A 12,290-nucleotide genomic window follows, 5' to 3' on the forward strand; every position below is an offset into this window, starting at 1 on the left:
TAAGGAAGAGACTGTGGACTGTCCTTACACTCTGCAGGCTGCTGTTTTGATGTCCCTGTGCTACAGAGCAGGGCTGTGTGTTCTCATTTAACCATTCTCATTTTTCTTATTCTTTTCTCTTTAATCAGTTGATGTTTAATAAATTGTATTTTCTTTGAACCTCATGAAGTGATCACTGGGCCAAGAAGGCCTGCAGTGTGAAGAGAGCACCTCGGAGTGGGGACACCTTAACTCCTGTCCCTAGTAACTACAAGGTCGGGGATTAAGCCCCAGGAAACCTGGGCCCAGCCTTGTTGGGGTTTCGAGGGCTCTGCTACTCAGGAGAGTGGAGGGGGAGCCCTCAGGATCAGGGAATCCATGGGGTAAAGGAATTGGGATCGGGGACTCAGATCCTTTCGCTGGTCCATTTCACCGGGGTGGTATAGAAGCCAGGAAAGTTCCCCACAATAGCGGACCATTCCCCCGCTTCCATCAGGTAGGCAGACAAGTAGGCAGGCAGCCTACCTGCTTGCCTGCCCTGTCCCCACACAGGCTGCAGTGGCTACGTGCATTGGTTAATAAAAGCCTGAGCGGAGGGGCAGAAGCTTTGCACATTGCCTGTTTTTCAAACAGGCAGCTCCCACTGGCCAGAAATCGGTCAATGGGATTGTGCTGGGGGTGGGAACAGCGTGTGAAGTACCACTCCCCCATTCCCTGGGTTCTCAGTTAAGAAAGATAAACAGCTGCAGCCACCACTTTTCTGAGCAGTGTTGGGGGAGGGGGGAGGGCAAACTGGGCGTGTGCCTGGCTGCTCTCATGGTGGGTAGGGGGAGCCAGATCCACTGGCTTGGTGGATCGCATCTGGACCACAGAGGATATTTTATCCAGGCCTGATATACATGATTACTGTTAGCAGTATTTGCTCTTTGGCAGCTCTGTCATTTCACTCACGGTGGACCATCTCACAAGTCTTAAATGATAAATAAACTCAGGTGTTATGTTTATACTAGCTGTACAAATAAAACACATTAATCATGGAACCATCTATGCATCTAAAAGTAGCCAAACTGAACATAAACACATTGCAATCATGCATGCTTTACAACCAGACACCAAAAACCCTCATTTAGGAGCTGACTTTTGCACACTTCACAGGTTCCTCATGCATATTGTGCAACTAATTGAGACTTCAGCTGGTGCATATTCTCACATGGATGTCTAGATGAGTACTCTGTTGCTCAGGAAAGTCAAACGTGGAAAACCTTGTTCTGAATAGTAAGACTCTTAATATACTCACAGCTGTTTTCTACCTCTGTACATACATAGGAGTCTAATAATTAAAATAGAGAAAAATCTTAGAGCAAAAGACATTGTTAGATTGAGCGTGAAAATAAAAGGTAAAATATTCCCTCAAAAGAGGTAATGCATGTGATAAGCCTGCAAGGATTACTTCTCTCTTTCTGTTGGAACTGCCTATTTTTGTTTTATGTGCATAGAAAAAGATCATTTTTGTGTAAATGGTGTATAATAATTGTATGCACCCAACACTTGGAGAAATAAAGGCTAAAGTTATTCCATTTCAAAAAAGATAATAAATCCCCCCAAAAGAGCCAAGAACAAAAGCTGTTCACAATATACAGGATTTGCAAAGAAGCTTCAACCATTATATTATTTCTAGACCAATACCAAGTGATGGATAGTGGATTTGTAACATGTAGAGTGATGAGAATTCAGAATGCTGTGGAAAGGAATGCAACATTTGGAAGCCATTAATGGGAGTTTTCTGAAAATTCAATTTCTTTGCATATGTAAAACTTCACTGTATTTTTAATGTGATCTCAATGACCCTTTCAGATTTTGAGGAAGTATTCATTGCCTCAGTGGGAGAGCTGAGGCCTTAAGCAAAATTAACCAAAGGACATATTGGTTATGTGTTTAATTTATTCATTGCACTTAAAAAGAGACTTTCCTTTGACATAAATGGTCAAACTGATTTTTTTTTCAATCATTTCCTGAGAAAGTGGCATATTAATATTTCCATTACTGATCTAATAGTTCTATTATTGTCCTAGACAAAAACAACAAAGTTATCTCATTTTACACACCTGAACACATTGAGACTACGGTTGCCAGGTGTCCAGTTTTGAACTAGACAGTCCAGTATTTGAGCTTTCTGTTCGGAAAACAAATTAAGAAAATATAAATGAAAAAATATAAATGTCCGATATTTTCTATATAGGATGTAATATCAAGTGTGTCCGGCATTTTTGTTGAAACCATCTGGCAATTGGGACAAATTCTACCTTTAGGTAGACCCACACAAGTTCATGTATTTCAATGGAGCTAAGTAGAACCCCGGGTAGAATTTACCTTATTACTCGCACAATGTTATAAAAGGGTTAGGACAAATCATAGTTGTAAAAGCTAATTGGGTTCATTTTAATTGATGGCATGCAAAATGGGAGAAGAAAGCAAAGTAGCACCCTGCATACATGTTTTCATTTAAGCCACTGTGATAAGAAAATATCAAAAGTTTTGAAGAAGGTCTAATGCACACAATACTGCTAAACTTGCAATTGACCTTCAGGGTCCAGGTCCACCAAAAAAATGCAAGTGTAATGGTGACTACTCAGCCTTGAAGCTCTTCTTCTGGATCTCTTCATATTTAGGGAGTTCTAACCTTTGTCTGGCCCTAACTGGCTGCCGTGTTCAAATTTCACATACTTTGAGACATACCTGGCCGAGAGGTACCTCTGACATACTGTCCTGAATATTCTTAACCCAACATTTAGCTTAGGCCCTAATCAAGTATCATCTACGAGCTGCCATTCTGCTAGGGAAAGCACAGTCGGCATGGAGATGTCAGGGTTTAGTGGTAGAAAAGGAAAGATAAATAACAATATAAGTCAGTGAGTCCAGACTGAAAGAACCAGAAAAGAGGAGAGAAAGATAATGGGAAACAAATGGGAAGCTGATGATGCAGAAGTGCTTATTTCAACAGTTTCAGAGTCTTTTCAGATTCAATTTGCTTCTACAGCTGAAGTTTGAGCCAGCTTCTATTTTAATCCAAGCTAATTCAAGAAGCTCCTTTTTAAGCAGTCATTAAGTGCATATGGACATAACTTTAGTGAGTGATGTATTTTCATTTTCCTGTAAGAGAATTTCCCTAACCCGTAAATGTTATTTGTGCCTCAATTAGGAATGCTCTCCACTTACAGCTACCAGATACAATGAGTTTTTGCAGTACAAGAGTTGCTATTTAAAAACCAGCACTGACCAACAATTACTGTACTGTGGTGTCCTGAGTGATAAGCATTTCCCCTTTTGCTTAAAATGGGCAATAAATGTAGTGTTGATTGGCAAAGGTTGAATTTTCCATGGCACCACTGGCTTTCAGAAGACATCTCAGCATTAGCACTACTCTTCATATATTGTTGATAAAAGGCAGGAGTCAAATGGTGCTAGATCATGGTAGCACTGTGAGCTAGTATTTTCCTCCAGTAGATGTAGCTTGTGTCTCAAACTAGGATTTCATTTTTAAAGAATTAGGAAGCCTCCAGACCTTTGGGCTGTAAAGACAGCCTTCAACATGTAAACTAGGGATGTCATCATACAAATGACTACACGATTAACCAATAAGCCTAGATTTGTCAACTACAGTAAAACTCCAATAGTCTGGCATCCAATAGTCCGGCATACCTGATAGTCCGGCATCAAAATGGCAAGAGCCTAGTGAGTGAGCTTCAGCAAAAAATGAGTCACAAGGTAACAGTGGCAGCAGCTGAACTGAGCAAAAAGGGTAAAAAAGGCTTAAAAAATGAAAACATTACAGTATACTGTATACAGTATGTATGATAAAAAGGGCTAAGAACACTTTATATACACTATATAATGTATACAGTATATATATAACCATCTTATAGTACCTCCTGATAGTCCGGCATATCTGAAAATCTGGCACCACCTAGGTCCCATAGGTTTCGGATTATCGGAAATCTACTGTACATTCATTTCTCTCTCTCTTCTCCTCCCCCCGCCCCGATAGAGAGGCAGCAGTGCAGAGGGCGAGGTGACTAGGCTGGAGCTGATATGAGTGGGGAGCCAGTTTTCAAGCAGAGGCAGTGAGTGGGGGGAGGGGCACAGGTAGGAGCTGGTGTTGGTGGGAGCCAGTTTAAAATCTGGTTTCCCCCAGCACTAGCTCTGCAATGCCATCTGTCCCCCTCCCACTCCCTGCTCTGCTGCCTCTATCAGAGGCAGCAGCGTGTGGGGGGGGAAGACAGCAGAGGCTGCCACAAAGCAGCCTCTGTTCTCTGCAGGCCTGAGCTCCCCACGGACAGTGGCTGCTCTGCATGCTCGCATGCCATACGGACAGGCGGACAGGTACTGCTGCCACAGATCAGCCTCTGTCCGTTGGGAGCTTAGACCCCCCCCCCCCCCCCCCCCCACAGACAGGGGCTGCTGCCACCCTGCACTGCTGCCTCTGTATCAGAGGCAGCAAGGCAGGGTGGCTGGCAGCCGGTCTGCACCGGGAGCTAGTTTTTAAACTGGTTCCTTTGAAGATCAGCTCTGCCTGCCACGCACGCAGCTGCCTCTGATACAGAGGCAGCAGCAAGGGCTGACAGGGGGCTCCCTGGGGATGAGGATGAGAGTGTACTGGCTGCCAGCCCTGGGAACTATCCAATAGTCATGTAACTGCTAAAATTTCATAGTGACATGCTTATTCAATTACACAATATCTAACATCCTTAACTCAACCAATTCTGTAGTCTCTGCCTGACACAAACTCCAACAGTTTGAAGAGAGACATGAACTACCTCCGTGCATTTCCAGGGATGTTAGCATCTAAGCCTAAGGACAATTTAAATACCAGCATTGGCAACTATTTGATAAAGCAAGAAAGCAGACACACCCCATCTTATGAAAATCTGCTCACTGCAAACTATGAGTGGCATCTGATTTTAATTTCCTGCGTGGATGGCAGTTGGGCTGTGGGAAAAACTTGGTAAAGTTTGCTCAGTCTGATCCCTACACAAGGGTGCTTGTGACGGGCTGTCACTGGACCGGGGGGAGGACGGCCGGAGCCACTGGCCTTGGGGAGCCTACGGCCAGCCCCAAACCTCCTGGCATTACCCCAGCGTGAGCCGGAGAGACCGGCAGGGCTGCACGCTGCCGCCGCGCCTGCGCCAGCAGGGGAGCGTCGGCTCCTCCCCCGAAGCCCCGCAGGGTGGGGACAGGGCCAAGCGAGGCAGACGCACGGCAGGAGCGGACGCCAGCATGCTGCTGGAAAGGGAGGGGCTCCAGGCAGCGGCCAGCACGGCGGGCCAGTTCAAAAAGGCCCGCCGCCAGCGAAGAAGGGGGCAACCTCCTCGCAGCGGCGGAGGAGCAGCCCCCGACCCAGGACGGACTCCGAGCGCCGTCCAGGCCGGCAGTCGGCCTGGTCACGGCCCCGCAGCCACCGGGACCGACACCACCGCTGGCGGTCGGCCAGCCCCCCCTCTGACGGGGGCCAAACCCCGCCACGTCGGACCCGGAGGGAACGCCCGAGCCGGGACGGACCTGCCTGGGGAGCTCTCCCCGGAGACTTCGCCCGGACAATCCAGGACCAGGACCACTGAACCAGGGTAGGCCCGGGGGCGTGGGGCTGTGACCCCGCGAGAAGGGAGGAAGGAGCCCGGGACGGGGCGCTTTTGGCGACCGTGGGTGGATGGGTTACGGAGGGAGTGACCCCCGTCCACCACCTCGGGGCACAAGCAAGCCCTGACGCTCAAGGGCCCCAGGCTGGGACCCGGAGAGAAGGCGGGACCGGGTCCCCCTCCCTCTCCAGGAGGAGCACTCTGCTCCTAGCAACTCTAACTGAGCGCGAGATCGCAAATTGGGACCCCGTGCCGGGGAGGACTTAGACTGTGGGCGCAGGCTCAACCCCGCAGAGGCGGGTGACAATTGCAGGGGTTCGCTGACCCCCCCTTCCATCCGGGAGGAGGTGATTGCACCCAAAGGCCTGGACCCCATAGCAGGGACCCGTGGTACGGCAAAGGCCAGGACGAGGACAAAAGAGGTCCGCCGAACCCCCCTCTTGTACTGGGAGGGGGTGATCGCACCCCTCACTCCTCACAGTGCTCTACAGCGGTAACATCACTAGACAAAAACCAGGGAAAGACGGACACTCCCCTTCTTTGTCTCAAACTTGACTGATCCCACCCTTTGCATCTCCTCCTCCCCACCTCAGATCCTGGCCAACCCTCGCCACAGGTTTCCATGGGATAAAGAGGAGAGAGCCTGGGAAGAGCTGAAGAATCCAGGAGGTAGAGGAACAGCCTTTGGAGCAGGAACAAAAATCACCGCGATGGACCAAGAGAGACTGGCAGGACTGTGATGGGAGGGAGTGGAATAGACAACTGGTGCCTGCGGGGGGGTGGCATCCAGAGGGGTAAGTGGGGCTACCCCGCCGCCTTGGGGGATGCAGGGAGGGTCACCCAGAGGGACAGGGAGCAGGCACGTGGGTCACCCCATTTCGCAATTAAAATGTTGGCCCAGAGAGGCGGCGCACGGTCCCAGTGCCTAGGAGGGGAATCAGCCCGGCCCCTCTTCTGGCATCAAACCTGGGGAGCCCTGAATCCCGGACCTTGTGCCCAGGTGCCAGCGCAGCAGCCGCAGCCAGTCTCCGGTGCGCGATGACTCTGCAGCCCGCGAGGCCCTGCACCCCCGCGCTTGGCCCAAGAGGATTTCTGGTTGCAAAACAAAATACAAAAGGGACCCCGCGAGGCGTCCCGCGCCGCTGCGCTGCGCCAGCCCTGCTGCCTTTGTGCTGCCCGCGCGCCCCCGCTCGCATTGTCTGCCCCTGCACCACGGAGTAGCAGCGGCGACCGCAGCAGCAGCAAAACAAGACAGAGATGGGGGGCGGGGGGAGAGACGCCGCTGCAGCCCCCTCGCTCGCACAGCAGCAGGCGGGCCCCCCGGAGCAGCCGTGCACGCTCCCCGCCTTTGTTACCAGCCCCTACAGATGGTGCCCGGCTTGGGTCCCAGGGAGGGGAGGGGGGGAGTGTGTAAGGGGCAGGGGGGGGCAGCCAATCAGGAGGCGGCCCATCAGCTGACCTGCTTTGCTTACACCAGGTGCACGCTGGCTGCAGGCAGCACAAAGCCCGGCGGAGGAGGAGGGAAGGCGGCAGCGTCAGCAGGAGAAGAAGAGAAAGACCCAGGGACTGGGGCTGGCTGAGCAGCAGGGTGTGAAGCAAACCCCACAGCTGGCGTCGCTTAGCGAGACTTTGAGGGGGGTTTTCTACGAATTGCACCGCGCTGCCCCCCGTCTGCGGGGCTAGACCCTGAACCCCTCCCCACACACAATCACAGCCACCCCCCCTTTCAGGGGCACCTCCTGGCGAATGGGCAGCCAGCCTGCTCCCGTCCTCTAGCGTGCGGCCGGGGGCAGGAGTCGTGGCTTAGCACCCGACGCCCCTCACCCTTTGGGTAAGTGTTTTCTCCTTGGATGGGGGGCGGGGAGCCCAGGGAGCTGCAGTGGGGAGGGAGAGAAGGGCAGGCATCCAGCCGGGGCTGGCAGCGCACAACCGGGCGGCTTCAGTGCTGACGAAAATCTGGACGAAGGGGCCACCCCCCTGCATGGGGCCGGAGCCCATCCCGGGGGCCGCCTTTGTCTCCAAAGGGCGAGCAGAACCGCCCTGGAGAGCCGCGGGAGGGGGAGCCGGGAAAGGGTTAAGATCCATAATGGGACTATAATAGCCGTCCCCTCCCCCATCTCTCTCTCTCACACACACACACACGCTGCGATCTGCACACGTGTTAATAGGTGTGGTGGTTCCGGGAGCTCTCCGCGTCTCTCCATCCTGCCAGAGGACCGGCGGACCGGGAGCTGCTGCCAGCTCTAGGCCAGGCAGACACGGGGAGGAAAGTTTGCCAGCTAGTGTCCTTTGTGCTCAAAGGGATGTGGGGTAGGGGGCGAGGGAGGATGGGGACAGCAGGAGCAAGGGGTTTCCTTTCCTCTAAGAAAATCCCCGTAGGGGGCTTGTATGCTTAGGGCTTCAGCCTAGAGGCTCCTGTCCATTGGAGGAGTTGAGCCTTACAGGCTGGGGGGGAAGGGGGTATGTTTCAGCGCCACAAGCTGAAAGAAAATGTTTAAGATGTGTTAAAAGAATGTTTCCTGCTCCCCAGATGGGCTCTTGATATCCTCCCTAAACATTTTAAGGCACTTCGCTTTCCTCTATTTCAGTTTTGCTTCTATATGTTTCATCACTTTTTCATAACTCCTCTCTAGTGCATGTATGTCACTGGGAAACTATTGAAATAAAACTGACTGCAAGTCGTGTATGGGAAAAAGTAGGGGAATTAAGTTTCTGATGACTTTAAATATGTATGGGATGAAACTGGTGCTGATTGTCTAGCAGGAGCATGTGTGTCACCAAATCTCTGATTTGCATGCAAATGTGAGTGTATCCTGGCAGATGTCTTGCCTCCTCTATTCACATGAAGGAATTTTGAAAAGACAAGGAGTCTTCAGTTTAACAATAGACCTTCAGAAAATGAAATAAAGGCCCAGTGTAAGGGTTTTTTTTTTTCTGTTTGGGAATTGTATGAATTGCTGTCACTTTTATCTGAAAGCCAAATTCTTTGAGTGGTGTTTGCAATGAAATATTGGAGTAATGACTACTCCACACCTATATTAATTTGTTTTAGTTACACAGTATTTACAGCTCTGTGTAGATGAGATGTATGGTAGAGTTAGGAACAAGTATGATTTGTAATTTCAGCAGTAACAATTTACTCCTGCCATTGTATTTTTTTTAAACTTCAGGTAACATCATATTGCCCATTTGAACAATTCTCTAATATTAAACATCATAGTCTATCAGAGGAACAAGCACTAAATCTCACTGGGCTCAAATAATTTCGGTTCAGATTTTGCACTGGTGGAAATTGAAGCCAAGGGCATATGCAGATGTGCACCAGCTAAACCTATGCCCTTAATTTCTTTTTTTGTATGCCAGGATAAGATTTAAAATATAAACGTAACATACATTCATTCCCATTCCACATCATTGTGGCTTAATGTAACAATGCAAGTTGCTGGAAATCAATAACCTGGCACAAACTAAGGACTCTTCTTGTCTTCTCCAGTATTAGCTTGATAGACAGCACCCTATGCACTATTCACCTCCCAGCATTGTGAAGCCCAGTAGGACAAAGGGCTTGCAGCATGAGCTGCACGTGAGTCTGGGAGAATATACCTCCTAACATGCCAAGAACCAAGTTGCCTCTCTTTTTTGTTGGAGTCTCATAGGCTGTTTTCCAGGGTAAAAGGGCCCATTCACTGAGAGAGGTTAACTCCTGCATTCGTAAACTTAATGGAAAGAGGCATCCAGAGACAGAGAGAGCATGCATTGTATTAGAGTGTTGGATGTTAGGAGCGGGAATACAACAGATGTTAGTTTGTTATATTTTCCCCTATCACATACTGGGGAAAAAATGCATTGAACCAGCACTAAATAACTTCAGGAAACATGTAAAATAGCAATCAAATAAGAAAATGTTATAGTCAAAAAAACAATAGATCACCTAACAAAGCACTTATTTTTTGCCTTAAAGCTGCACAGTATTTACCAAGTTACAAATCCTAGTATTAAAGCTTTTCTGTGAATGTTTATCTTTCTTCCTTATGGAGTTAAAGGATCCTCTAAAATGAACTTGACATTTCTAAATGAGACTATAAACCTCTTATTGGAAAGTAAATAATTTAGATCCACATGAAACCATCCCAGAGACATTTAAAATGACCAAAGCCTTACTTCAGATGAGATCTCATTGTTATCTTAAGTGTTTTATTTAAATATTTTTCTCAAGTTCTATAAATCGGAATTAAGAGAACTTAACAGATGCAGTTGGAGAGAAAAAAATGAACTCATGGGGTGAGGTGGGGAAGCATTCCAGATGAGACTATTGGCCCACGTAATCTGGTATGCCTTAGGTAGTGGCAAATATCTGACACTCCAGAAATTGACTCCCTCTTTGCACTATAATACTGCGTGCACATAAACTACCATACTCTGAAAGGAAGAGATTCCTTCCTCTGTGTGTTCAGTTTACACCCTGAAGCTTGAGATTTTCAAGACCTGAAAAAAAATGGTGGAATCGCCGTTTAATCTAAAGACTTGTTTTCACAGTTCAATAAGGTTATGATGTGTAAATTTTACAGGGATGTTATAAAAGTCTGTTCAGATAAATTTTGAACTATAAAAGGGTCAACTACAGTAGTGAAACTGGTACAAGCAGTCTTTTAGTCACTGAGATGAATAACTGATTGGAAATAGCTATGTTGCAAATTTCATGGCATATCTATTTTTTTAAAAAAAATGAGAACATCAATAGACTATTTACAGTAAGATAGCAAGCTTTCACAGAAAGCGGTCTTCTATTTATAATTGTTTTTATTCAGATGATTGCTTTTTGAGATCTGTTTTTAAGAAGTGTTCTCTTTGGGCATCTTATTCCAGCTCATGGATGCAGTACATGAATCTTGCTCATGAATAGATCTTTGATTGATATTTATCATAGGTTTATGCATACAGGGAGTTGCTAGTAGAATTATTTCAACCAAGTATGTTCTGTTGTCCTGCACTCAAAGCAGCATTGGATTAACCTTGTTTTACTTTGATGGCATATCAGGGAACTTTGAAGACCAATGAAAACTTGAGCTTATATATCTTGTGAGTTACTTTCCCATTATATCATTTATTGCAACAGACTGCAACTGTCAAGGCAGTTCAGAAGGTAACATCTGGAAGCTCTTGACTCTTAGGGGAACAAGTAAAATACCTTGCATGAATCATAACTGAGATACAATATTTAAAACTACAACTAGCATAATTCATTAAAATATTTGAATTGCTATGAGATTGCAGTTTAATTTTATGACTATCAAAGATGATGCCACCTCTATACTTTAACAGATCTTGATTTGTTTAAAATAACCACTATTTCAAATAGCTACATTGGTAACAAGGGTCACTATAAAACTGTTTCCTATTTTAGCATTCTATGGGGGCTTCTTTCAAGGGGTACTTACTCAGGCAAAACACCCATTATGGAGCTGATACAAAGCTCATTAAAATCAATTGGAAAAAGACTTCCTTTGACCTTAGTGGGATTTAGATTGGATGCTGACTAAGTAAGGACTAAGGATTGGGCTAGAGCATCAGGAGATGAAATCAAAGGCAGGAGAGAGGGGAATCAGGTGACAGCTTACAAGAAAACTGGCTTTTACAGCATTATTCAAACAAATACAGTATTGAGTAAATTTCAAAGGTAATGGAATTGTTTAACAATCAAATATCCTTCAAGAATTAAAGTATTCTTATTCTGACTTCAATTGTGATGTACATTTTATAACTAAAGAGCTGTCTGTTCTTTGAAGTCCTGATTAATATAAGTGAGTTATAATTTTCCAACCCAAGCCATCCCACTTCACATACATTATTCTATTGGCAGACATGTGCTCTCCACAGCTGTCCCCTCATTTGTATATGAAATAGAAACACTAATGGCATTTGTAGGTTACCATAGTTACATGAACAATACATGTGTGATACTTCATTCTTCCAAGTTAAAGGTTGCTTTTTGTTTTGTTTTTTTCTGGCAGACATTTTGTAGGCATAGAACTGAAGAAAATCTATAAAGTTTCTGGAAGCATAATTCATTTTCCCCCTTTATCTATTTTCATAATACTAATTCACAGCAGTCCTGGATTTCAAATGCTAATCATGCATCTTCACTTAATTAAATAACTCATTCTGCAAGGTGCTGAATTCATAGAGTGGTGAGTGTCACACAGAAGATGCCAAGCAATTAGCAGAATGAGGCCATTAAATACTATGGCATCTCTAAAGTATATTAAGCTTGTTTCTATACCATAATATATGTTGTGGACCTTATCTATCACACTTTGGGCTTTTAATATTTTGTTCATATTTGTCCACATGTGTACAGTCTATTAACAAAATATTAGTGTTTGCCTAATAAAGAGAAATGATGCAGAAAAGCTTACTGAAGAAAGTTCCACTATCGAATCTCTTGTGACTCAACATGTCTAAACATGTTTAATAAATATGCCTTTTGGGAAAATAAACACAGGAAGCGTAGCTAAGAAGTGTTCAAGTGGCCTAAAAAGTTAGGTTATATTGCTCAGGGCTGTGGAAAACATATACACCACAGTTTAGCTGACCTAACCCTCCAGTGTAGTTGGTGCTAGGTCAACAGAAGTTGCATCAACCAAGCTATTGCCTCTAAGTGGATTACCTGTGCCAACT

The 12,290-nt window shown here is 46.3% G+C and overlaps 1 protein-coding gene and 1 long non-coding RNA gene across 2 annotated transcripts in view; one reads left to right on the forward strand and one right to left on the reverse strand.

Moving 5' to 3' along the window:
• Positions 1-12,290, reverse strand: part of LOC142830918 (uncharacterized) — a 342,722-nt gene that overhangs the window by 97,028 nt on the left and 233,404 nt on the right. The gene's annotated exons all lie outside the window — the stretch shown is intronic.
• LRRN1 (leucine rich repeat neuronal 1) overlaps positions 6,251-12,290 on the forward strand; it is a 45,975-nt gene continuing 39,935 nt past the window's right edge. The window contains exons 1-2 of the mRNA XM_006132797.4: positions 6,251-6,406; positions 7,090-7,443. The gene's annotated coding sequence lies outside the window, so the exon portion shown is untranslated. The remainder of the gene's footprint in view (positions 6,407-7,089; positions 7,444-12,290) is intronic.

Source organism: Pelodiscus sinensis, chromosome 11 (assembly GCF_049634645.1).
Source record: "Pelodiscus sinensis isolate JC-2024 chromosome 11, ASM4963464v1, whole genome shotgun sequence".
NCBI lineage: Eukaryota > Metazoa > Chordata > Testudines > Trionychidae > Pelodiscus > Pelodiscus sinensis.